Raw genomic sequence first — 27,884 nt, 5'->3', positions numbered from 1 at the left:
TATACAACGACAACACATTAACTTAATAATTTTGAATCTTTTCTAAGCAAAAATCATTGAATTGAGGCACTTTTTGCCAAAAAGCCTCACAGATAATCAAATCTTCCGCAGTAAAAATCATAATTCGAAAGAGGCAGACAACAACATAGCGAAAAACAGCGTAAAAACAAAACATAAACAGAAAATGAATGCACGAAGCACTTGGAGGTAACGCAATTTTTTCTGCTATGATAAAAACTGTCGAGCTGATATTCACAAGTTAAGAGCAAATTCGTAAATTCCATAAAAAAAGAAAGTGAGTTATTGCTTAGACAATTTTCATCAGATGATTGACTTTTTTTTATTTTAAGCGACCTCAATTACTGGTTAATATGACAATAGTGGTCTTATTTTAGTATCTGATATAAGTTTTCATAGTGTTTTTTTAATTTCGCAAAGCACAAGCAAAGTGAAAAAAGATAGAAGGTAAACGTCCATGAGACACAAACAAATAGACTAAAAAAACAAAAATATAGAGATTACAACAAACTGTTTTCAATAATAGAATTATATCTATACAATATGTCAATTTTAAATCATCACTGGTGTAGAATATTTATGACTGTCTGAGAACTGCTATGAAAACAAAATTCCTTAAATTATCACATATTAAGATATAACAATATACACTAATTGACGTTCTTCTTCCCTTGGCACAAGACATGACACTTCATGTCAACGATTATATTTTTACAATTCTCAGAATGTTATTCGAAATAGTTAATTTTACGTGGGAGGAGATATTCAAATACAAAAGTCGGAAACTGTTCAATTGTATATAAGGGTAAATCGTGCTGTGATCGATATTATATCTTTGAATCGAATTGTCAATGCGCTATTTCAAAACCTGTTCAAATATTGTATCACAAGAGAAGTTATTGTCAACCTTATCTTAAAAAGGAACTTGTTATCGGACGTTTGTTTATTTATTTATGTATGAGATGCTACTGTTACCATGAGAAACACTCATCTTGAATGAATGTTTGATATAAGGTAAGATATCGTATATGAACAAACTAACACAATATTAATAAAAATAAAGAATAATTCACTTTAAAGAATAAAACTGTACTGTCATTTTTATAATATGTTTTGTAAAACTACTGGTGAATCAAAACTTAACCGAATAACGTAGATTGTATGTAATTCTAAAATTACAATAGGGTAAATGATAAATGATATAGTAAAATAAAAGTCCTAGTAAGGTTGATAGCATGACAAATATTATTAATACTTTACTTCAAACTTCATGCTAAGTTTTTTTTTATTGAATATCTCAAAACATATATGCTTTTCAAACATTGGTTTCGAGATAGGTATTAAAGATTGCAACGAATTCTCAAAAGAGCAAATTTAAAGTAGTAGGTCCGGTAAGGGCCGATTTTGGCCTCAAACTTCAGGTTCATCCGATGAAAGATTTTGGCCACTTTTTAAACACTTAATTGTCTACTTCGGTGGATTCAATTAGTTAATGTGAAAGATTTGAACTGATTTAGCCATTAAAGACGCTCAAATTCAAGCTTAAATATGTATATTCTTTCAAATATGCCATAATATGTCACTTTTCAGATGGTTTTTGTCAAAAATGAAAGTGGTCGCATTCGTGTTCAGTCTCAACCCTTATATATGTTATGTATTATCATCAAATACAACTTACATTTAAATGTTAAGAATGAACACAAATGCGGCCACTTTCATTTAACACGTAAACCATCTTAAAATTACCTCAAATGATATAATTGTGAAGATTTCAGTAATTTAGCATGACTTAATAATGCTAGTACCCGATACATGTGCATTATATTGTCAAAAATATCCCAAATTTATGTAACAGAAGTATTCTTCACTCCAGTAAATAGCTAATAGTTTACATTCTAATATTTTTGTAAAACTGCTATATTTTGGGGCCAAAAAGGGTCTTACTGGGCATACTCCTTTCTTTTGAACTTGTTTTACTCATAGGGTAAACCTTTTAAAGTTGATAAAACTTTCATGTACATGAATACAAAAAATCTTTATAACATCAAAAAACATAATTAATCTACAGTTTTTCATGTTTTTATAAAATCAAAATGTTATACAGAGCTACCAATTGCAGTTTACGTCAATTTTGAAACATTATCCCAAATTATACAAGTTCTTGGGTTTTTACATCGAATACATTCAGTTAATCAAAATTAAATCATTTTGTATCTGACAGAAATATAGAACTACTTCAAATAGAATGGTAATTTGAGTTTGAATGTCCTTCTTTTAGTTTTATTGAATTATACCAAACTATTATAACTTAACTTTTGTGAAATTTTAGGATTGTACCAGATCATATCGCACTATTGTCTCTGTTGTAAATACTTAACCATCGTCAACTTTGAAATTTTAGCATTATACAACCGTAGTCAAATCAGAATAGTTGTGATTCATTTTACATCATTATTATCATACTGATGAAGGATATCTGTTAATTTATATATTCATTCATATTTCATAGATTTTTTTGTGATGTCCTTTTGCACATTTTTGTTTATTGGCCAGCTACAGCCCGTATTCGGGTGTGGGATTTTCTCGCTGTGTTGAAGACCCATTGGTGTCTGGGCTGTACTTTGGTCGGGTTTTGTCTTTGACACCTTCCCCATTTCCATTTTCAATTACATATATATATATATAAAAAACTATAGATTCTACCACTGCATCGAGTGTGATGCGATATTTATTCACTCGAGACAGTTAAACTTTCAAATTTAAACAGCGAGGCTCGCCGAGCGTTTTAAATATTTGAAATTTAACTGTCGAGAGTGAATAAATAACGTATTACACGAGATTTGGTGGTGGAATTTGTTTCTCTTATGATTTTCTAACAATATTCAGGCAAACTTATTCCTTCTTTTCGAATGATCTGCAAAAAGATGTGTTCTTTCTATGTGACGTCATCAGGCATGATCGCCTTTTTTCATGCCATCACAATAGGAAATTCAGAGGAAAGCAAGAAAATTTGACGTCATAATCGAATTTAAACCAATGAAGAACTGAGCTAAAAAAAACACACGTTAATTAAATTTCTTTTATACAATGGGTGCAGAAAGGGATAAATTGACGAAGAATTAGAGAAATGTATATATAATGCCTAGAAAATCAGCCTAACAATGTTAAAGTAGATCTGATTCCTGACTTCCTCCCCGACCGGGGCTGGAACTTGTATTTTTAACTTCATACATCTACGAAAACACCGCCTAGACCTGCACTAACATTGTTGAGCTAAATTTGAGATAGCAATATACATATATATATTGCTAGTAAGTTGTTGTTATCCCTATATAACCACCTGTTATCCGATGGTCTGTCATAATGTTGTCTCATGTTTAGACGTAAATAAAATTGAGAATGGAAATGGGGATTATGTCAAAGAGACAACAACCCGACCAAAGCATATTCATATATATTTATATACATATATAAAGATAGCGAACATGTGCAATCGGATTTTCCTAAGTCTGTTTGATTTTATGTTTAGGTTAAAAATGCAATCTTCTTTTTATCTATATAAAACTGATTACTTATGGGCCAGATATGTCTGTGAAATTGCTATTTTAAGTGTTTTCTTTTATTGAATTTTCAATTTGACATACTTTTGTTTAAAATATGTGAACATGCTGACTCCTACATGCTAAATACATGCGCAAATGTATCCAACTAAAGGTTGTATGAATACGGAATTAAATAGGTATATTATTGACTTCGAAGTCAATATTACATAATTAATTGATTTTTTTTATTTTATTTTGAGGAAACTGCTAGCTAATAACGAAATATTATTTATTCTGATTTGATAAATATTTACAACACAAAACTCGTATTTTTTTGTCGATTTCGTAGCAAATAACACTTTGAATTTCTTGTTAGCGATAAATTTATCAAAAGAAATGAAGATTTCAAAGTATTAAAAGAAAAACATTAAAAACTGTAGTTATATACCAAAATTATTCACAAATTGGAATATTGATTATCTTTCTATTACTTGTGGTGATTTAAAATATATTTTTCAAATGTATAAATTCACACAAATATGAATAAAAGAACATCTTGGCTATAAATGTCAATGAGATAACTACCCTCAGAAGATGAAAAACGAAAGACATCTAAAGGGCAATTTACATTAGTCTGTAACAAACGACAGGTTTCTTTACAACATGGCCTTATCAAATCGTCCGAAAGTTGTGAATAAATGAAGAACAAAATATAAAAGATCTTCCATCAACACAAATTATTTTGGAGATATGGTTCTTCTTGTTTACTTATTATACTGTTGCTCATTACACCGGATAATTTCTGAACATAAAGCGTTAAATCTACTTGTTCCATTCCTTGTTTGAACATTTTGTTATCACATATGCGCACAAGTCTTAAATCAATAAACACGATGCTTATTTTTTTAATAAAACTATGTCGAAGCCTTTTGAACTTTCACTCATCCAAAGTATACATAATAATTCAATGGATATTTCAACTTTAATTGCGTTATTCAATAGACAAAAAATACATTTGACTAATAGGATTTAAAACAATACTGAAACATTTTACCCGTCGAAATATGCCCACTTTTGTCCTTATCAATGTGTATCAAATAATGAGTGAAAGGTTTGGCTTATGAAAGTATGTGGACTGTGCTCAGGACTTTATTTCACAAATCTACTTTAGCTATTTTTTTTAAATGCTGACACTTCATTTGATTTTGCCATTTGATTAGGGACTTTCCGTTTTGAATTTTCCTCGGAGTTCAGTATTCTACTTTTTTCAATCCTGTAATAATTAATAACTGCTAGATTTATAATACTAATTATATTCTATTTTCTAGGTAAACAAAATCATCAAGATGTGTCTTAAATGGATTGTTCGATTATCGATTGTGGTTGCTTCTCAGAAAAAAAGAAGAAGAAGAATATGAATTATCGTATTATTATTGACATTTAAATAGTTTTGAAAATGTTGAACATGTCTGAAGTGAAAAACGTAAAATGTGTGTGTATAAGGAGAAAATTTGAATGTAAGATAATTACAATTATATTTAAAAATGCTTCCCAATGTTACAACCACTACGTTGGTTGGATAAGTGTTTTGCTATCTTCAGTTGCATGTGTACTGTTTGTAAATTGGTGTTTTTATCTTCAAATGTTTCCTTTAGCCATAGTGTTGTTTGAGTTTCGTTGACATTCTAAGCATTCATGTTTTTTTAATTACTTAAAACATTAAGACTACCAGAACTTAAAAAATAAGTCAAACCAAATAAAAGACAAAAGACAGAACAGAAATGGCGGCCAAACATTTTGACCTTAACAGTTTTTGTTAATCGATAAAGTTATTATAGCTCGTGAACAAACTTATCACACACGGTCACAAAAAAAGAAAAAAAACCTATTTAGTAAAAACACTTGGTGTATATTAAGTCTGAGCACTTGTAAATAAGGTGAAATAAGTTGCCACGTCCAGACAGCAACCAATATAATTTTCATATGAATTCAAATAAAACAGAAAACACCATTTTTGTAAGCAAATTTTGTACCTGTACTTGTTCAGTGCAAATTTGAACATTAAGGCCGTGTTCACACCAAACGCCATGTACAGTAAACATGTTTACAATTACTTTAATGTAATGTACATTGGTTTTACATTGAATTTGTTCTCATCAATACACCTGGTTTAATTACCTGTACATTAGATTTGTTCACACTTGTAAACTATATGTCATTTAAATGCTCATTACATATAATCGAATTCAAATTTCTCGGACAATTTTTCTAGCAGTTAGGAAACAATGATTTGACTTCAAAAAGGGGGTATGTTTTTTCCTTAAAAAATATTCTGATCCCCAATTTGACCACAAAAGAAATATTCTGGTCAAGCAGATGACAAAAAAAAATATTCCTAATCCAGATTTTCCCCGTACCTTATATTGTTAAATATTGAAAAAAAATGCTTTGAGTCTTGATAAGGGAATAATAAAGCTACCTAAAGTTTTTATCAAGTTTAGACAAATAATTATGTAAAGAAAATTATTAATAATTGTTATAAATAACAATTTTATCTAAAAAACGTTTCTTCCTTAAATATACATGGTAAAATCCATGTTCTAAATATCTAGTTTTGTGTAAACTCAACCCACACATGGCCTACATTGACTATCGACTGCATGTAGACAAAACATGATTTAAACTACATGTAAACATAGAGTTGTATCAATGAGAACGTAACTGTGTTTAGTTTGCGTGTGAATTGCACTAACACAACACCGAGTTTAGGTCAATGTGAACACGGCTTAAGACAAAAAGTTTAGATGTACTTATCTTTGTAATTCACACTAATTCTACTTTACTGGTTTAAACTTTTTCATCTAAAAGAAGTATGTCCATTGATTTTTCAATATCTTTCTTTTATTTTCATTGCACTATTCATCAAAATACCTTTACGATCGATTCATTTGGCAACCATTATATATTTCATCTATATTGCGTTTTTGAATTCAAAAATAAGGAGATTTGGTGTGATTAACAATAAAACAACTATCCACCAGAGACCATATGACATAGATTTAAGCAAATACGGGTCATTGTACAGCCTTCAACATTTAGCAAAATTATATAAAAAAAAATACCAACTCCAAAGTAAATCTAAAGAAAGGGAAGTCCATCATAAAAACTGACAATTCAAACGTTATCAATCGACGTAATGAGGAGAAACCTCAGTAATTTTTCTGACTTGGTACATACATGGCGAGTCAAACCTGGTTTTATAGCTAGCTAAACTGCTTAATTATGTGACAGTTCTGTTATATTGACAAATTGGTTGAGCAACTCAAACAGGCATAAAAGGTGAATGAGAAAATAATTGGGATCCAGCAGCCAAAAATATATAAACATACAACACAGACATGCAACACAACTGACTTTAAATTCAAACAACCTTACAAATGAATGTAAAACAAATCGCCGACACAAATGTTGTAGTTGATAGTATATTGACAAAGACGCCGATAAAAAAAATTTGTACAATGTATTTTATGATATTAGTACATACCATATATAGTATACACTTCCTCAATAAAGAACAAATTAAGTAAAATATAAAAACAAGGGTAAAGACAATGGAAACAACACTGTAAAAACCTTTTGCGTCCGCAATGCACTTCAGAACTCTTCCTTTCGAAAATTTTACGATTTTGCTTCTTACGCATAAACTGCTCCAACATAGTTAAAAGGATGAAAAATAAAAAAATGACAATCCGAAAGTTTAATGGACACCATCACGATTTGGTTGATCTATAATATGTATCTGTGTCTAAACTAACTAACGACATGTTTACCACGTCTTACATTGTGGCTAATCATCTATGTCGTCTGGTCTGCTAAGTACCGAACGTGACTCCTTCCCGGATATGACTGTTTTGCCGAGAGTAAATTCGCATTGCTATTAGACATGTATCGGTATTTATACATCCAACATTCATGTATTTAGCTATAATGTGTCTTTTGTAAGTCTGGTTGGATATTGTGGTATATGTTATCCTTTGTGATTTGAATTCTATTTTTATTTTCTTTATGTATTTTAAAGTTTAGATAATTAATCAGCAAGTTCATTTATATGATTTTTAGTTTTAAGCAACTATATGCATAGGATTTATTTGTTTTTACACAATTTTGATTTAGAAAACCCGAAACGGTTAGAAATACAAATAATTACACCATTCCTAACACAATTCTATATTAATATTCTTGTAATGGTCAGAAAATACATAATGTAACACCATTACTAATTTAATCCCAATTTCATATTAAATTTTTAGAATTTACCTGTGACGTCACTTTTTTATAGCATTGATACAAACATGTGACGCACAGTTCAGAATTCTAATGTGGTGTACTGGTGTACTATGTACCATATAAGCGAGAGGTTTGGCTAGTTATACAACAAGGTTCAACCCACAATTTTTTTTAAAGTCCTCTGCCAAGTCCAGAATATGGCAGTTGTTATCAAATAATCCGTTTCTGTTTATGTTGGCGTTTGCTTTTGAAGCACTCTCTATGTTTCTATTGTTCCATTGGTGTCCTCTTATAGTTGATGACTTTCCCTCGGTTTTGGTTTGTGATCCGGATATTTTTTTATAGCTTAATTGATTTAAGACTATTGAATAACGTTACACACCTGTTGTCCTTATTTAACTTTTATGGAATATCCGTTTCAATCTTTGTTACCACAATCCCGCCCCTTTTCAAGAATTTGACCCACCGAATTATACTTATGACCGGGTTTTTACCTACATGAGCAAACCGACGGCTGTCGCATATGGAGCAGGATCAGCTTACCCTTTTAGTTTTCTAAATTATGTTAATAAACTATTGTTTGTCTTTTTGGTCTTTTTATTTGCCATGACGTTGCTAATATATCTTCCACCAGTGGGTTTGAATGTCCCTTTGGTATCTATCGCTTCCAAGTCCCAACTTTACCAGGAATATGATTTCAAAGAAAACAACATAATTTTAGTAAGCAGATTTTGTATCTGTACATGTTGAGTGCAAATCTTGACATATAGATATATTGTTCTAATTTGGATTTGTAAACTTCTTCTGACGAACAAGATCACATTTATTTATATTTTTTGGCAACCATTATATATTTTTAATCTGTATTTCTTTTTTTTCAATTAAAAAATAACACGATGTGGTATGATAGGAAATGAAACCACTATTAACAAGAGACCACGTGACGTTGATTTAATCAACTACAGTCTATCTTGTAGTAAGATATAAAATGCTTTAATATGAAAAAAATATAAAACAATAGACTATTATCATATTACCAAGTTTTGATTCTATTTTCGACATGTTACCTACTCTGTGGTAGGACATCCTGTACTAGGTCAGGTTGGAGCAACCAAAAGAAGTAAAGTCAAACATTTTATCGATGAAATTTGGGAATAAAGTTTACTGTTTTCCTAGATTTTGTCGTGTATTGAAAACATTAATTTCTCCCCTAAATCTGTACCGATTGAAGGCTTGATTTTACTTCTTTGTGTTGCTCTTACAACTAACTTAGAACAAAATTTCGTTAACTATGATAAGCTACTTTCTTTTCTTCGTAGAATCCTTCGCAACGTAGCACCCGTGTCACACGGTAGTAAAATTTAGACCTTATCTTTAAAATTAAGATTATATAAAAGAATAGGTGGTAAGGGGATATATTTACAGCAGGACATTATTTATCTTTTTAGTATACTTAAAAAAGACATTAGATTTGTTAAGAAGTTTTAAAACTATGTTGACTATAAAGATTAAAATAAGTAGTTACAGTGGAAATATTTACATCAGTTTAATTAGTTGCATTAATTACACGTATATGGTAATTCATAAAATTTAAAAGTAACTTGTTTAAAGTGACTAAAACCCTAAAAATTATAACGAAATTTTCTATTTGAGTAATTGTCTCTGGACTAAAGTTCATTTCTTGGGCTACTGTTGTGCAGTCTATAAATATTTGAATAATTAATGTCTGGTTCCCTTTGAAAGTTTCATTCCATTTGCTATATCCAACAGACTGTATGATGAGTTTTTTTCAAATCCGGGAAACTTTTTTGCCGTTTATCATAAAGAGCTGGGCACTTGAGTAAGAAGTGTTCTAGAGTTTCTATTTCCAACTGACACAGCGTAAAATTTGCTTTTTCTTGTTCCCTTTTGAATTTCTGTATGTCACATTCTAAAAGGTATGTACCGGTAAGTAATCTGGCCTTTTTTTACCTCATGTGTAACTGATGGTAAATAGTTCCATACTGGACGAGTCTGATGTATTTTGAGCTCTGTTGTATTGCAAAATTTAAGAGTGGATTTTTCTTTCATTTCGGTTTGTAGCTTACTTGTCCATTTATCGGCTATGGCTGTGTTCATTTGCTTTTTTCCATTGAAATTTTGTTGGAAGATTTTTTTTCAGCTCGTGAATTGGCATTAGACTGTAATATTGTAAGATTTCTTGCACCCTTGTAAAGAAACTTTCTTGATTTTTGAGTTGACAATCAGTTGTCTTTTAATTAAAGTTGTAAGTTTGGTGTTTTCACTTACTAGAATAGAATTTAGCAGGCTAAGTTGTCTCTTATGAAGTTCTGCTTCAACTGGTATTGCGCCAATAGGCATATATACAGCAGCTGTTGAAGTTCTTATTGAAAGGGATTGGAAGCATCTGATAGTTTTGATGTGGAATTGCCTTAATTTTCTTATTTGTGTCAAATTCAGAGGAAGTATTTCCAGGCCGTATAGTAGTCTTGGAAGAACGTACGCTTGATAGATCTTGTAAGCTTTTTTGGGGTTAAGACCTCCTTTTCTATTTAGTCCCACTGGAATTGAAGAATACAGAGTCTTTCTTGCAATACCTATATGTTCTTGTATATTTATTCTTGGTTCGTTTTTATAATTCCTTTATGTGTGGCTTGGTTGTCAGTTTGTATTGCTTCATTTCCTAATTTGATAATTTCTGGTTGATATTTTGACTTGATCTTTTCTGTCTTATTTGAATACAGATTTTGAATTACTTTCCAAACATCTGCTGGAACTTCATAGTATAATTTTTCTAGTAAGATCATATGATGTACCACATCAAAGGCCTTTTGACTGTCAAGGGTTTCTAGATATAAGTTTTTCTTTTGTTGATTTGCATGTAGTATGCCTTCAGAAAAATAAGAGCAGCCATTGTTGGTGAGAGATCCTTTTTAAACCCAAATTGGAGTTCCGTCTGATGAGCATTCAGGTCAGGCATTTTTTCTAATAATGCATATTCAAAAATTTTCCCTAAGACAGAGGTGACTGTAATTCCTCTGTAGTTTGTTGTTAAGGTTGATTTTTTTTTTTCTTTTTATGAACTGGAGTAAGAATGCCTGTTTTAAAGATATCAGGTATTGTCCCTGTCAGCATGATATTGTTAAAGAGATTAGCAATATCTGGTAATATTGTATTACCGACATGTTTAAAGTGCGCGGCTGTTAAGAAGTAGCCATCCTCTGTTTTCCCTGTGTTCAGTTCATTGATGGCTTTTTTTTTTATCTCTTCTTCTGTAAATTGTGTGGTGTCATTTCTATTGATGGTAGATTGATGTACAATTGAGATGATTAAATTGTATATAAACTCACATTCCTCCATATATATACTGAGTCAAAATGTTCCTCTGTAGCTGTGGTTGCTAATGTTTCGTAGAATTCTGCAAAGATGTCAGTTTGCTTTTCTTGTTCTATAATATCTTCTCCGTTTGTATTCTTTATTATCAATGTTGCTGAATTATCTGATTGTGCTCTGTTTTTTTCTAATCAACCGGTGGAATGTTTCTGAGTGCAAATATTCATCATGTTATTGTAAAATCTTTGGCTGTCCAGATGATCTTCTTGGCGGACTTTTTTTCTTACTTCTCTTTTGCAGTATTTCATTTCCGTATATACTCTGTTGTCCTGCTCTTTTGGTCTTCCATTTTGCTTCCAGCTATAAAAGGCATTCTTACTTTTTGATTTGAGCGCTTTAACCTTCTCAGAGGCTTTCCAATTTGGTCCGTTTAAAGAAACTTGACACTTGTATTGGCTTTGGATATGAAATGAAATAAAAAAAAAACACGAAGGATCGATGTGTTCACATGGGTCGTATCTAAATTTACAGGAGTTACAGAAGTACATGTGAGTTACAGAAGTACATGTACAGCAAAACTTAACTTCCAAACCAAATCTTTGTATCTATGGAAGAATTTAGTAAAAGTTTTAGTTAACTTGGGATAACGAAACCTCTAACTTGATAAATAACCAGTTATATATAAATTAGATTAATTGAAATCTAAAACGCACTACAGTCATGGGCATAGCGAACAAGCTGTGAAAATAGACGCACCGCAATGAGGGTCCGAAGGAACATCACAGTCTTAAAAGGGAAAAATAACAGAAGAAAACGAAATATCGTCTATATTGTCTATATTGTCGTAATTCTTGTATAAAGTTTCCGGTGAAAAACTGAAATATCCAAATCTCGAAAAAAGTAAAATCACAATAATACTGAGCTGAAAGACAGTTAATTATGTCTGTATAAGATTTATCTAAAAAAAAAAAGTTAAAGTGTAAAATTCCTCAGAAAAGCAAAATATCATCAATGTAACATTGAGCGTTTTTAAATTTATCAATTAAATCAGGTTCATGTTCAATTCGTTTGATGTGTTTTGTCTTTGATTTTTCAATTAGATTACGAACTTTCCGTTTCGTTTTGAACTAAACAAAATCTGAAATTTACATTGCAGAATAATTTACTTGAAATTGTAGATACATTTTCGTATTTGGATGTCATTTTCAAATATAATGGTACATTTTTTGATACCAAAAAGAAACTTGTAGATCAAGCCCAAAAGGCACTGTATTATATTTACAAAATTATACGAAATGAACCTTTACCTATTGATTTACAATTTAAACTTTTTGATTCTATGATAGAACCTATCTTACTGTATGGTTCTGAAGTTTGGGGCTTTGAAAACCTGAAAATTATCGAAAAGACTCACTTGAAATTCTGCAAAAGGGCGCTGAAAGTTAGAAACACTACGTCTTATTTTATGGTTTAAGGATAATTGGGTAGATTTCCTCTGAAGATAAAGGTGAAAATTAGAATGATTATATATTGGTGTAAAATTGTAGATAATGAATCAAAGCTATGCAGTTTATTGTATAGGCTGATGATTGGTTTAAAGCCTAAATCTAAATACACCTTTAAATGGGTAAATTGTATAGAAGCAATATTAAACAGTACTGGCACTGGAAATATTTTTGCAAATCAAACGGGCTACTGTGATAAAATGTACTTAAAACAAATACTTTGTGATCAGTTTGTACAACAGTGGTTTAGTAATATTGAAAACTCATCACGAGGAAAATTTTACTCAATATTTAAAAACGATTTTACTTTAGAAACATACCTTCTTAAACTTCCTAAATATTGCAGGCTTTGGATCACACACTTTAGGTGTTCAAATCTGCGTCTGCCTATTGAAACAGGCAGATGGCAAAATATACCGAGGCATGATAGAATATGTACTTTGTGTAGGAGTAATATTGGTGATGAATTTCATTTGTTATCTAAATGTTCTGATCAAAATATTGTTGTATTAAGAGAAAAGTTTCTACCAAGCTACTACACAGTGAATCCTAATTATAAAAAAATGGAAGGTCTTCTTTCAATATGTAATGTACAACTGTATAAACGACTTTCTGTATTTATAAAAAAAACATTGTCAATATGTTCTGAAAATGTTGAAAAACATATTTGTATATTATTGTTATATCTATATGCTATATCTATATTATTGATACCACATGTTTACTTCGTCATGTTTATGTAATGCTAATATATATGACCTCATGTTACACATGTATCTGTGTCTGAGTGTTCAAATAAAATCTTGAATCTTGAGTTCGGTATTTTTGTTATTTAACTTTTTTTTTTATAGTTTCTGAGTTTGACCACAAACTGTGAATAATAACAATACATGAACACGTCTGTTATTAATTGGGTGCAGTAAGTGTATCCAGCATGTTTCTTATTTCATTACATAAGAAAGTTACATATAATTTGCAGCAAATCAATTTGCCATCAGATATTTTTACTAAAACAAACCTGTAACATAGACTTTTCTTCAAAATCTTCAGAAATGTATGCTATTAAATTTTTGTCTTCCCGTACTCTAATTTGTCAACAGCTTTATTCGTATGCAGTGACCATTCCACCTTTCAATAGACATTCTGCAATCGCACAGCGCGGGTTTAATGGATAAACCGTGATGAAAGAAAGATGAACAAACGTGGAAAGAAGCATGGCCAACTATTTTCCTCAGTGTAAGCCAGTACGTGTTATCGCTCATGATTTTAATTTCTTATCCGTCTGACCAGTCTTTACTGTGTGTGATATCTTATCAAGACAACATGCTGGGTTTGTAAAGACAATGTTAGTTTAAACAGTATTTATTAATGAAAAATTACAACAATAAAATATTACAATTTTACATTAAGTTCAAATATGGGATTCGAAAACAAGTTTGGAAAAACTTATATAAATCCGTCTCCCAATGACATAATTCCAAAGACAATGTTGACACTCGTAAATAATTTGACAACCCTAAGTAAACAATATTATAACCATGTCATTGTAGCATGCTATGTTCCGCATGAATACGAGTTGTATATATAAACTGACTTTATTTCCAAAAGATAAAATTCGATTTTACCGAATATCAAACATACAAAATAAAAAGTCGAAAAAGGACAAATATGAGATTATGATAACCAAACATATATATATGTTTCTCTAATTCTTCGTCAATTTATCCCTTTCTGCACCCATTGTATAAAAAAATTTAATCAACGTGTGGTTCGTTTGATCTCAGTTCTTCATTGGTTAAAATCCGATTATGACGTCGAATTTTCCTGCTTTCCTCTGAATTTCATATTGTGACGGCATGAAAAAAGCGACTATGCCTGATGACATCACATAGAAGGAACACATCTTTTTGCAGATCGTTCGAAAGGAAGGAATTAGTTTGCCTGCATATTGTTTGAAAATCATAAGAGAAACTGATTCCACCACCAAATATCGTGTTATACGATATTTATCCACTCTCGACATTTAAATTTTAAATATTTAAAACGCTCGGCGAGCCTCGCGTTTTAAATTTGAAAATTAACTGTCTCGAGTGGATAAATATAGTATCACACTCGATGCAGTGGTAGAATCTATATATGTATATCTATCATTAAATCGTTGTCTCGTTATGGTTTATAAAAGCACTTACATTTGTGTATAAAAAAAATAAAATTGTTCTTTATCAATTTCAAAAGCAAGAGGGTTGTAATTGTGAGGTTACATTATATTAGATATAATATTCTTGATTTCAGTAACACCATCTTCAGAGAAGTATGCAATGAGTTGACAATCAAAATATGGATTGATGTAATTCATGTAATAACAAACTTATAATTACATAATCAAAAAATGATGCACCATAATGATCAATAGAAATGTTCGATTTGATAGTAATTTTGTTTGTGCTTTCACATGATCCTGTTCGATTTAGATATATCTTATAAACCTTTCTTTCGACGTAAACCAGAATATGAGACAACGTAGAATTTGAATACACATACACAAACTCATTGCAATATTTTGATTATTTAGTAAAAGAATAAATTCAGTCTCTACTTATACTCTTGTTTTACCTCCCAGAATTGTATGTTGATTTTTATTTTTACTAACTTTTCAGCCATGATTTCTATGAGACATTTTTCTCAAAATGGTCTTTCAACACTAAATGCTACTATAGTACCTTTGCCCGCGACGATGCATTTTGCTTATAAATCACAATGGAAAACACGCTACATAAACATATTGTAAAGAGAAATGTCGTATTAAAATATCTTTAAAAATGTCTACAGTTAAGACAAAAAGTTTAGCGTTGTGAAAAGCAGTGTCTTCTATGTAAAATAAATTTGCAGATTTTGGCACTTCTATCACATTCACTGGCTAGCACAATAGACAATTTCCCCAAATTAGAATTTTTTTTTATAAGTTTGGATGTTCTGACAAAATTTTTCTAAAAAAGATCGTTCGCAGGTCATCTTACAAATGACACTCTATCAATACATGTTCCTCAGTTTCAATATTTATACAAGTTTCACAAGTTCGTTGATGCAAGGAAAGGTCTCTCACTAACAATAATGATATAGTCTTAGATTACTTGTTTGGTTTTTTTTTTAGATATAAGCCGATCAAAGCACATACCAATGAATTTATATAATGATATTCTCAAACTAATCAGCAAATTTTCCCAAAATTTCATTGCATGCCGCCTAAAAACATAAAGAAAGTCCCACAGAAAAAGTGTATACAATAATGTTCCGAGTATAATTTTTATTGAAAAGGGGGAGAGTACCCTGCCCGGATAATAATATTACTGAAATTTAAAGGAAAGTTTCAACCACGGATTTGAACTTGACAATTTTATCTGAAATTCACACCAGGTGACCAAATACATGTTGATATTTGTGAACTTCACGCGGATATCTTTAGAAAACAAGCTAATCGAAACAACAGGGGTCGCAGGCTTCTGTTTTCCAGTATAATTCTAAATTTTAACGATTCCAATTATCTTATTCATTCGATAAATTAAAAAATAAAAATTCTGCAAATACATGTACAATATAAATGTAAGAAGATGTGGTATGAGTGCCAATGAGACAGCTCTCCGTAAACTTCGTAAACTTTTAATACATTAACAGAAAAATAATTAAAATAAGTTTCATTTTTAATACAAATTTTACATAAATGTTCAAATACAAAATTAATTTTTTTTTCACGATAGAAACTTGTGAAAGGACGGAGACAAATTAAAAATAATATTTATTTTGCTCAATGCGATTTATTTTTCTAAAAGTTAAGAGGATAAAAGGAGAATGTGCATCAAACAAGCAATAGACTCGTATATATCACATCTACATGTATGTATCGAAAATTTAGCTTCTTAAACTGTTAAAATATCAAGTTTAATTTATTTCAATTTTAAGCTGTATGGGAACAGTATATCTAACACCCGACGATGAAATCTGCATAATTAGGTAGTGTCAAGTCCCGTCAATATATATGTTCCTGTTTTAAGCGTTTGATGTTTTGTAATCTTTAAATTAGCATTACTATATACAAATATTTTCGCATATAGGCCACAATGGCACACATGCTGCTTTTGTCTTATTCTTTTAAGACTTTGGCAATTGGTTCATCTTGGAGAATATAGTTTGTTACTCATTTGAAACTTTTGTGCATTGAAATTTACAATTTATAAATTAAACTTGAAAAGAACGATGCTATTAAACCGTCATAAAGAAAAGAAAAAAACTACAGAGAATAACAGATTTAGCTGGTATGACAGATTATTTCTGTTCAACTTCAGAAAATGATCGCAACTCGATTTTTGAATAAAAAAGGCCCTGATTCAAAAAAATTGTAAAATATGAAATTTATATCATTGGATAGATTTAAAACCAGAGAATAAATATACATGCAAATGAAGCTGTTTCTAATAAAGATTTATAAAAGAAAACCCATGTGCACACATTTTTGATTTCGTATTGTATGAAGTAATAGGTAATAGGTCGTGCAACTGGTGTTTTTTAATTGAAAAAGGTCCTAACTTCTGCAATCCTTATCAAAATACAAATTAGATTTGTAGATAGCTTTAAAATTGAACTTTCAAAATTGATGCCAATAAAAAAGAAATTTAATGATATTTACTGACAGCTAATCAAAATTTAAGATTTCCTTTAACAATCTATAGTAAATTTATCGATATCGATTGTGGTCAAATTTGACGCATGCGCAAAGCGGGTGCTGATAATAGTTGTGTATGAAAGTATCAATCAATTTTAGAAATAAGAATCTGATTCACCAAATCATTGATCAACTAATATCAGAAACAAAGAACAAATGGGAACTCATGGAATACATAAAAATACAAATATATTCTGCTATATCATCTACTTCACGTGGTGATTCTAAGTTGAATGTTTATTAACAGGTAAACATCGATAAATTTCGGCACCAAAACACAATAGATAATTTGTCGGTTAAGTTTTTTGATTTACAATCATAGAATGAAATATTTTTATCGATTATACTGCTTGGATTCGTAATAAATGTAAAAATCGAGCTCAGAGGAATTAGCTTAAGATAGTTCCCTTCTCTGTTTCAAATAACAAGCTTTTTAAAAGACTGTTATATATTGATAGTATATAAATAAAGGACCTAAGAAAAGCAGAGAAAAATAAGTGTGCTTGTTTTCGAGTTATATGACGATGTTAGGTTTGAATTGTTTGCAAAAGCTAGAACTTTAATTGATTGTTTTGATACTCTTGATATCGACAGTTAGTTTATCGAAATAAGGTCTTGTGAAGATATACAAACTTCTTTGTCATATGAAATTTAAAATATTTTCAGAGGCGAAAACTATTTAGCACATGAGAATTTATCAAGCAATAATATTTAATGTTTATCTATTTATAATCATAAACAGTGATTTTAATTTAAATAATTCAGTCATTTTGGATAACCATTTACCTTTTTTAAGTTTAACTGTGATAATTAATATTTCTATTTATATATATATATTTTTTAAAGTTCAGTGTGATTTTCAGTAAAATTTTAAAATCTTTTCTAGACTTTAGAATTTGAATTTTACACATAAAGACTAAATGACTTGTTTAGTTAATTCTTTTAACAATTAGATTTTAGAAATGTTTGTACATAAGTGTCTCATAAGTCTACATAAGACTGGATATTTGGTCATTTTTATTTTGTGTTATTATGTAATTGTGTATATATATGTCTGATCAAATATGTGACACTATAATAAAATAAATTATTATTATTATTATTATTATTATTATTATTATTATTATTATATATGCCATTGAAAGGTTGGCGGGAAATGATTCTCTCTAGATTTTATATACATTTAGCATTGGCATGTTTTTTCTTCCAAACACAACGAAAATATAACAAGGATTTTATGAGATTTTCAAATATCGCTTTTAAAACTATATGTAATAAAACTATGAAAAGAAAAGTAGGGGTTAGCGGGCTAGTTGTTTTTATATGAAACTGCATGAATAAAACCTGTGGACTTCGAAAATCTGACAAATATTTAAAAACAAGAGGAGCAAACATCCTTTATATATATGAATGTATTGGTTCAAACATTCCCTCAATATTATGATTACCAGAAACTCGTTTCTTATGACTTTTACAATTTATTAAGAGAACTTCTGTTTGATAAGATCGTGTGGAAGTGTAGAATGTACGCAATGTCAGATAGTGCTACCTTTAATTGTAACAGAAAAATCACGTTAAATTAAATGTCTTCGAAAACGCGCACCACACCTATTTTCCTTGTTGGATTAATGCAAAGTATTGCACAAAAGTACAAATGTCTTGTGAGACCAATCCAATATGATTTTTCAATCTTAATCCTAAATGAACAGGCAGTGGTGTATTTTTTGTACTATAAGGGGATAAAAAGCTGTAATTTTGATACTTTCATGCAATCCTTAAAATATTTCCGGGGTACTGAATACAAAGTAAAAGAGACAATACATGAAGTTTTCTTACTTTTGATTTGAGGGTGTTATAGGTCTGTATAAATTCTTTGTATGATGTGCGTTATTTCGCCGTTTTGTTAAAAGCATGACATTAACAGAACGCGGAGGAGAGAACTTGCGAATGCAGTTCATAACGTCCCTGACATATTACGCTTGTGGAGGCGTCAAATTATATCAACTTACAACCTTGCGAGGCATTTTCTTTGAACAATATTTTTTATAGATAACCAGCAATCGTAATATAATTTGATATACCAATTACAATTTTCAAAGTACTTTTCACTGGTAAAGTATTCAAAGTAAAAAAATATTTATCACCAAATTAGCACACTGTTGACTGCTGTACCCCTGTTTTCTTCACAAATCGTTGTCAATATGATGGAATTTTATGCGACTGGCACACAAGTGGGAGGTTTAGCTAGCTATAAAAACCAGGTTTAATCTAATTTTTATAATAATATGCCTGTACTAAGTCAGGAATATGACATTTGTTGTCCATTCGTTTGATGTGATTGAGCTTTTGATTTTGCCATATGATTAAGGACTTTCCGTTTTGAATTTTCCTCGGAGTTCAGTATTTTTGTGATTTTACTTTTCACTCTGTTTTTTAGCCTAACAGGTTTTGTGAAAGCATAAAAATTAACTTCGGACATTTCCGCAAGACACTGCAGCCCTATTGTTATGAATTGAAGCTGTAGCTCAATTTATTTGATAATTTTAGTTTTAGGAGTCTGCATATAGTACAAAAGAATAGTGCTTTCAATTTAACAGATACCCTGTAAAATTTTCATTTTCCAAGCTTCCAAACTAACTTTTTCCCTGGGACATTTCTGTTCATCATATTCTTTTTTAATTTCCACGCAAACTTAAGAAGGAGGCAGCCATGCAGACCATAACTTGAATGTTTGACGTCATAGAACGTTGATGCGAAATTTCGAAGAGTTGTAAAAATATCTATATACATTATATTTTTATTTTTCTCTATCATAATGTGAAGATTTGACAAACAATCTGTGCTTTAATATATAATTTGACATATCTATTTCAGCATTTCGAACAAAAGTTTCCGTCAAATATTTACTTGGCGCTATTTTTCGTGGTAGAACCAATATCTAACGTTGCGTCTGTAGAGTCGAAAAGTAGTAGCCGATTTACCAAAGGTCCATCAAAAGCATGTTATTTATCCAAAATACCCAAAGAGATGTCTACACTCTAAAAATCATTAATCACATTATTTTCATATGCTTTATTACAAAAATTATTAACAAGTTCCTAATAGAAGTCGGTTTCTGCTGAAAGCGCCCGGCTTGCGGATTTTGTTATCTCTCGGATTGTATATTTGTGCTCCATAAATTCGTTTATACGTTATCCTAAATATCTGTATTCATTGTCAAAGCTAATAGACATATTACCACATTCAACATTAAAATCTGATCTCGAAGCCGTTTTGTTACGGAAATGTATAATTTTGATTTTGGTCTCATTTAAATTCATTCTTCATTTCATACACCAAGAATTGATACAGTTTAACATCCTTTAAATACTATTTTCGTTTCGTGCAATTAAAAATGAAAACAACATGTTATATCATAAACGGATAATTTTAGAAAGGAATGTTATAAATAATGTAAGCACCGGATTACTGACTTGAGTTAATGATACCGTCACAGATGTATCAACCCAGTGGTGTAAAAAATGAAAACAACACTTTCATTTTTTCTATATAGAGGTTAACTCCTAACTATACTACTGCCTGTAGATACTTTTATTTTTGGCATTGCACAAGTCATGTCTTCCTTGACCTTAAAAACTTAATCCCTGGGATGTGTTTTAGTTGATTTTAGTCTCTGATGCATGATTTTTTTTTTATTGTTTTTGGCTTTTAACTATAGCTTTCAGTTACTGCGAGTACCCTCAAATCGTACTTTTTTGTTTTTGTTAATTTGACCTATTGATACAATTTGTAATGCTTTTTAGTTATATTAATGTTTACCTATTTGGTGTTATATCTCGTCTCTCTATTTTTAATATATACCCGCTTCGATAAGTGTTTGGTATGACTATAAATTTTCACTTCACCGTTCTCCATTTATACTGTATATCTTATAACAAAATTATTTTCATTTACCTGTGTACATTATTCTATTTGGCGGCATTTTGTTCAAGGTTATGGTTGTTTTTCTGAAATTGTTTAAGATCTTACCCCCTTTTTTATTGATTTTGTATTTACATTGTGAATAGATCAAATTTATTCGTTCAGTGTATGTTCACTTGTGTTTATCTGTCTTTTGATTGAGTTAAGTCATATCAATTGATATTTTATAGTGTGTCTTTTTATTTTGTGATGTGACACTATTGTTTCAGATAAGGGTGCAGGTTGGTACCTAATAAAACGTTTAAACCCGCTGCACTTGTTTGTTTGTACCTGTCCTAAGTCAGAAATCTGATGTTCAGTAGTTGTCGTTTGTTGATGTGGTTCATAAGTGTTTCTCGTTTCTCGTTTTTTTACATAGATAAGAGCGTTGGTTTTCCCGTTTGAACAGTTTTACACTAGTATTTTTTTTGCCCTTTATAGCTTGCTGTTCGGTGTGAGCCAAGGCTCCATGATCAGACAGCACTTTGACCTATAATGGTTTACTTTTACAAATTGTGACTTGGATGGAGATTTTATCTCATTGGCACTCTTACCATATCTATGTTATATACATTTTATGCGTCCGAAATATTTGTAAGCCATAGATTTATAAGAATCGAAATAATTGAAGTTGAACGGTTTTACACTAGTCATTTGTGTGGCCCTTTATAGCTTGATGTTCGGTGTGAGCCAAAGCTCCGTGATCAGACAGTACTATGACCTATAATGGTTTCCTTGTACATATTGTGACTTGGATGGAGAGTTGTCTCATTGGCACTCTTGCCATATCTATGTTATATACATTTTATGCGTCCGAAATATTTGAAAGCCATTGATTTATAAGAACGGAAACAATTGAAGCGCTATATGACCAAAAGGAACCTAAAAATAGCCAAATCGATCTAAGGTCAACTTTTCCTGAGGAAGTTGAAACGTTATTTTTATGATTTCAAAATTTTTAAACGGAAAGTTTTAGAAAGGATTGTTATAAATGATGTCAGTACTGGAGAACTAGCTACTGAGCTGATGATACCCTCGGGGACTGATAGTCCATCAGCAAAGGTATCGACCCAGTAACAATACAACATCATGGTTGTACATGTATAAATTCCATGCGTCCGAAGCGCTTTTCTGGATTTATCTTCATAAGGTATAACCTTTCAGAGAACAGCTCACACCAGCTGTTCTCCACAAATTTATTTAACTTATATTAGCCTATGTACATAGTTTTAATCACAATTTTAAAGAAAAAAATTACGCACCTCAAATTTATTTCCAATTGTATTTGTTTTTGTAAATATATATGTATCTAGGCCACGCTGCGCAAAACAGTAAATAATCTTCAGATCAAGGAAGTACTACTGAAAACCTAAAGAAGAAGATAAGGAATGCTCGGAGTCAAATATTTGAAAGCCATGGGTTTATAAGAAACGAAGCAATTGAAGAACTACATGAATAAATGGACCCTAAAAAGTAGCCAAATCCATCTAAGGTCAACTTTGCCAAATAAGTGAAATATCATCGGCATATAGAAAAAATGAAACATTCATCTATACTACTAAAGAAAGATACCGATTTCATTGAGCCGCAATATGGCTTTCGGTTATTGTCCCCGTCGCAACGATATGCGAGGGACATAGAAATTACGGGCATCCGTCCGTCTGGTATTATTAGCGCTCTCATTTGTACAATTTTTTCCAGTTTTTTTAATACTTATATCATAGATATATATGAGAATGTCTTGGACGAGTTCGAAAATCAGTGCCGATCAATTGCATCGTTAGCGCTCTCATTTGTACAATTCTTGCCAGATAATTAATTATAAAACTTATATAAAAGGTTTATATCAGCAATGATTGGATGAGTTCGAAAATCTGTGCCAATCAATTATTTTTAAAAGAAGAATGCATGGAAACATTAATTTTATGGCAAATTGCACCATTAGCACTCTTTTGTGTGCAATTCTTGACAGATTTTTATGAAACTTTTACTGTAGGTTTATATCAGGAATGTCTCGCACGAGTTCAAAAATCAGTGCCAATAAAGTTTTTTTTAAAGAGTTATGCCCCTTAGAAATATATATTATATGGAATTTTGCATTTTAAGTGCTCTTGCATGTACATTTTTGCCAGATTTTTATCAAAATCACATCAAAGGTACATAACAGCAATGTCTCGGACAATTTAGAAAATACGAAAATAAATGTCCTGTCTTCAAGTTCCTATATGGTCTGTAAATCCAATTCGTGAAAGGTTGCATGTATACATCATGGGCCCTCTGATGTGGAATAATGATTAGTAGTTGTTTTGTTATATAATAAAGATTGGTTTCCTCCCAACATTACCAATGGGATCGAAACTGATCGAAACTGTAACCTCTAACAAAGTAATTAACTTCCCTCATCTCAATTTATTTAATATTCTTAATCCACCGCGGTTTTTTCAGTTTGCGTGCCAAATATAACAGTATCTGTAGTCTAGTACGTGAAATCAATTTGGAAAAAAACAGAACCCATTGCACCATATGCCATAGCGCCACCAACTCCACCTATACGCGGTACTGAGAAGGTTGCTATAGACTATAAATTGATAAGTTCTAGGAAGCATCTTGTCAACATAATTTACTTCCTTGTTTACGTTAGTTTATATTATTTCTTCGGTTGTCTCCCTTATAGCGTCACAAAGCGCTAACTTTGTTATAATTTCATGACGATCAGCGTCTCGATACCACCGTACTTGAAAATACTTATTAATGTTTGGGTATGGGAGTGCGGGGAGTAATTAAGTCACGGAATATACGCCGAATGATTAAATATATTATTAAACGCATCTTTTTATCTTATTCAGCGCTGACTCACGGAACTTTCTATCAGGTATATTATGTTTAAGAATAATATACCTGATCCGTTTAATATTTGATCATTTTAGCGGATATTCTGTGACTTACTCCATAACATCGCTGAACAAACTGAACAGCATCAATGTACATGTATTGGAACTATAACTCATTTAAGCGGAATAGTACGTCGGTTTCATCGTTTCATTTGCGATTTTTTTTTATCATTATCTTCGAATAATATTTCATTATTATTGTGTACATTTTTCCTTGTTACAATCAAGTACAATTTCATATAATAATTATTTTTAATATAAGATGGTGGACTGTATACCTGTCTTCAACATAGAACCATATATGTCATATATAAAGTCCGTTAGCAAGAGTTGTGATAATTTTAACATACTTATGAAAATAAGGAGATGTGGTAGGATTGCCAATGAGACAACTATCCACCAGTGTTCCGAAATGGAGAGCATGTTACAATATTATAAGCCACTGAACGCATTCAATAACGAGAAAAAAAAACATACCGTATAAACGGCTATGATATTGGCACCGACAGAAAAATACGAAGCAATTCAAACGAGAAAACGAAAGGTCTAACAAATAGCAAAACTATATACGAAAACAAACAAGACAGTCATGCACCAACGACAACCACTCAACTACAGGTCCCTGACTTTGGACAGTCACATAAAGTGGCGGTGTTATTCTCATAATAACGAAAGTATCTGTTTATGGATGACATTGCTGGGTTTAAGACCTCAAAACAGGGATATTTTCCGGTTTTATAAATACAAAAATAAAATCACTGGTGCACCTGTCTGATGTAGACTAAATCTAAATTAACTAGCACTGATAAAGAACAGGGTGAAATTCCAAAGGTTTGTATTTATCATTATATTACAAAATAAAATTACATACATTCTGTTTTCCTACTTGTCAAAACCTGTAAAATAAATTATCGGTTCATAGTACATAGTACATATTCTACATATCTTAACGTTTAATATTGTCAAGACTGTAATTGTGTCAAGCTTCAAATATTTCTCTTAACAATACTTTTAAACACTCAATCTTAAATATATTATTTTGATTTTTTTTCTCTGGAGATAAAAATCAGCCCCAAAAACAACTTCAGTTATCAATTATAATGATAGGAATCAGAAAAAAAAGATAGTCAGGTTTAAAAGACTTTTCTTATTCTTCATAAATTATGAAAAGTAATACAGTTCCCATAGAATAAAGTTTACTTTGGATAAATGCAACGCTGAAAAAGTGAACCATCGATTTATTTGATTATTTGTTCATTTTCTCCATCTAAATTCAACATTACGCTGACAATAGCAATCACAGGCAAGACACAGAGTTCCGCGGAACCCCTTACGAATTTTTACAGTTAATTCTAATGTTGTAATGGTACAGTGCTGTGCCAGGTTAGGTGAGGCTGAGAACTCACAAACATTTTCAAACCCCCAAAATTCTGTATGTGCCGTTTCCCAAGTCACGAGCCTGTAATTCAGTGGTTTAATGTCGTCAATTATAATTGTTTTTCGTTTATTGTTTTAGCATATAAATCAGACCACAGTTTTTTTCGTTTGAATTGTTTTACATTTTGTCATGTCGGGACCTTCTAATAGCTCTCAATTCGGTATGGGGTTTGCTCATTTGTAAAGACCGCAAGATGACCAGTAGTTGCATATCTTCGCGTCATTTTGTCTCTTCTGGGTAGTTGTTACATTAGCAATTATAACTCCTCCTTACAGAATTTTTCAAAATCACCTATTGCGTTTATGTCCTACACATCAATATATATTTGCCAATGGACGTTTATAAAACATATATAATCATAAAATATAGAATAAAAAAAACCTGAAGCCGTATATCTACTAAGTCAATGCGGCCGGACTACCAAGCCTAAGTACACTTTTATTTATAAAACATTTTTTTCAATGCATAACTTATTATATATACATATATATGATGGAAAGGATTGATAGAAATATTTTGTCACATAGTTTTTATATCAGTTTTCGCTATCATCCTAAGACTTTAATATCAGCCCGAGGCGTCAATAAAAAATGTTATTAAACAAATACATTCTGTTTCAATTTTGACAATCTTATTGCCATTTTTCAATATGATTTACAGTTTCGTTTTTTTTTTCTTTTCTTTTGTGTACATTTTATAACCAAAGTATAATTTTTTTAAAGAGATAACTTGATCTGACATGCTGAAAGAAAGTCTCCTTAGAAACTTGAAAAGATCATCAATGAGTTGCTTAGTAACAGGTCGTATTACAACTGGGTTTTTAATTATAGACTACAATCATTTATCGGATCTTGAAATGAATCATCCCACAACTGCGTAGCATTTTCATTTTCGCTCAATTAAACCAGATCAATAGAGCATCAAAATTCAATGATTTGAAACTGTTCTTAAAATACATTATCCCCCCCCCCCACACACACACACACACACACCCACACACTCACACACACACACACACACCCTTTTGAAGTTAAATGATAGTTCCCTTAGGACTTTTTACGATTATTTTTTTTAATTTGCAGTACGAATCCAATTCGTTAAAATATTTTTGTGATACATAACAACCGATTGTGAAATTCTTAATAATTCTGAAATATTGAATTTGTCAAGTTCGTGATAAAGATTTTTACGAATTCGGAATAAAATGTCAATAAGCTATATATCTACATAGTTGTTCAGTGTTCTTTCGGTCAATGGATAATTGTCTCATTTGTCATCATTCCACATCTTCTATTTCTTATATTTACACTATGGCGAACACGAACTCTTGAAATGTAATTGAATAGCATTCATTTATCATGTTTTACCATAATAAACGATCAAATTGCCAAAAGACACCATCCTAAATTTTATAATATATCCTTCAGCATAAATCAAATTATCTATGTGTAAATTAGATACACTAAGTAGATTTACAAAAAGCCAGTTGTAAGATTAGTTGAAGAGAGTATTCTAGTGTTAGCTAATGCAAAAAAAAATTGCCCAATATCAAACATGTTTTGATTAATTTTTTTCATTAATGTTATTATACAAATCGCAAAAATTCGTTTTACTACTTGAATCATTAAGTTTATACTACATAGTATTTCATACTGTATTGACACATCTGTACGTGTATGTTTGAATACAAATGTTTCTATTATAAATAAGCATATTTGTCATACATATATATATATACTTGAGACAAATTGTATTTATAAATTATGGTTTTAGTTAGACCTGTATTACCACGGGTTATCCGAAGGAAAATGTCCGTCATAAAGTTGTCGCCTATTTTGACGTACAGATAAATTACAATCAAAATTAGAAATTATAATCAGTTGATGTGATGCCATGGTAATTACATTATCATCCTTTGCGGTGAAAAAAGAAAAAATATGAGATCCATGCCCTAACGTCTATGGTTTCACTTACGGACGAAAAAGTCATAGGATAAATGCGCTTTAAATCGACTCTAGCGAAGCAAGATAACATATACACCAAGATTCAAACAATATGTCGAAGATAGGGGATTCAACAAGTAGCGATTTTGGACCAGATAACGAGCTGTGAGAGTGTGTTCCTGCAGACGCGTTAGAATACTTAATGGTCTAAATACTCCAATGGTCCGGTTCGTCAATAAACTAACGGTCC

The 27,884-nt window shown here is 30.9% G+C and overlaps 1 protein-coding gene and 1 long non-coding RNA gene across 3 annotated transcripts in view; one reads left to right on the top strand and one right to left on the bottom strand.

The window, feature by feature from the left end:
* LOC127739408 (uncharacterized) overlaps positions 1-27,884 on the bottom strand; it is a 63,667-nt gene that overhangs the window by 21,166 nt on the left and 14,617 nt on the right. The window lies entirely within an intron of this gene.
* Positions 804-8,713, top strand: LOC127739416 (uncharacterized). Its single transcript, XR_008000432.1, has 2 exons — positions 804-1,032; positions 4,889-8,713. It is a non-coding gene; the product is annotated as an uncharacterized LOC127739416 (long non-coding RNA).

Source organism: Mytilus californianus, unplaced genomic scaffold (assembly GCF_021869535.1).
Source record: "Mytilus californianus isolate M0D057914Y unplaced genomic scaffold, xbMytCali1.0.p SCAF_4, whole genome shotgun sequence".
Classification (NCBI taxonomy): domain Eukaryota; kingdom Metazoa; phylum Mollusca; class Bivalvia; order Mytilida; family Mytilidae; genus Mytilus; species Mytilus californianus.
This window is presented reverse-complemented; position numbering and strand designations above follow the sequence as displayed.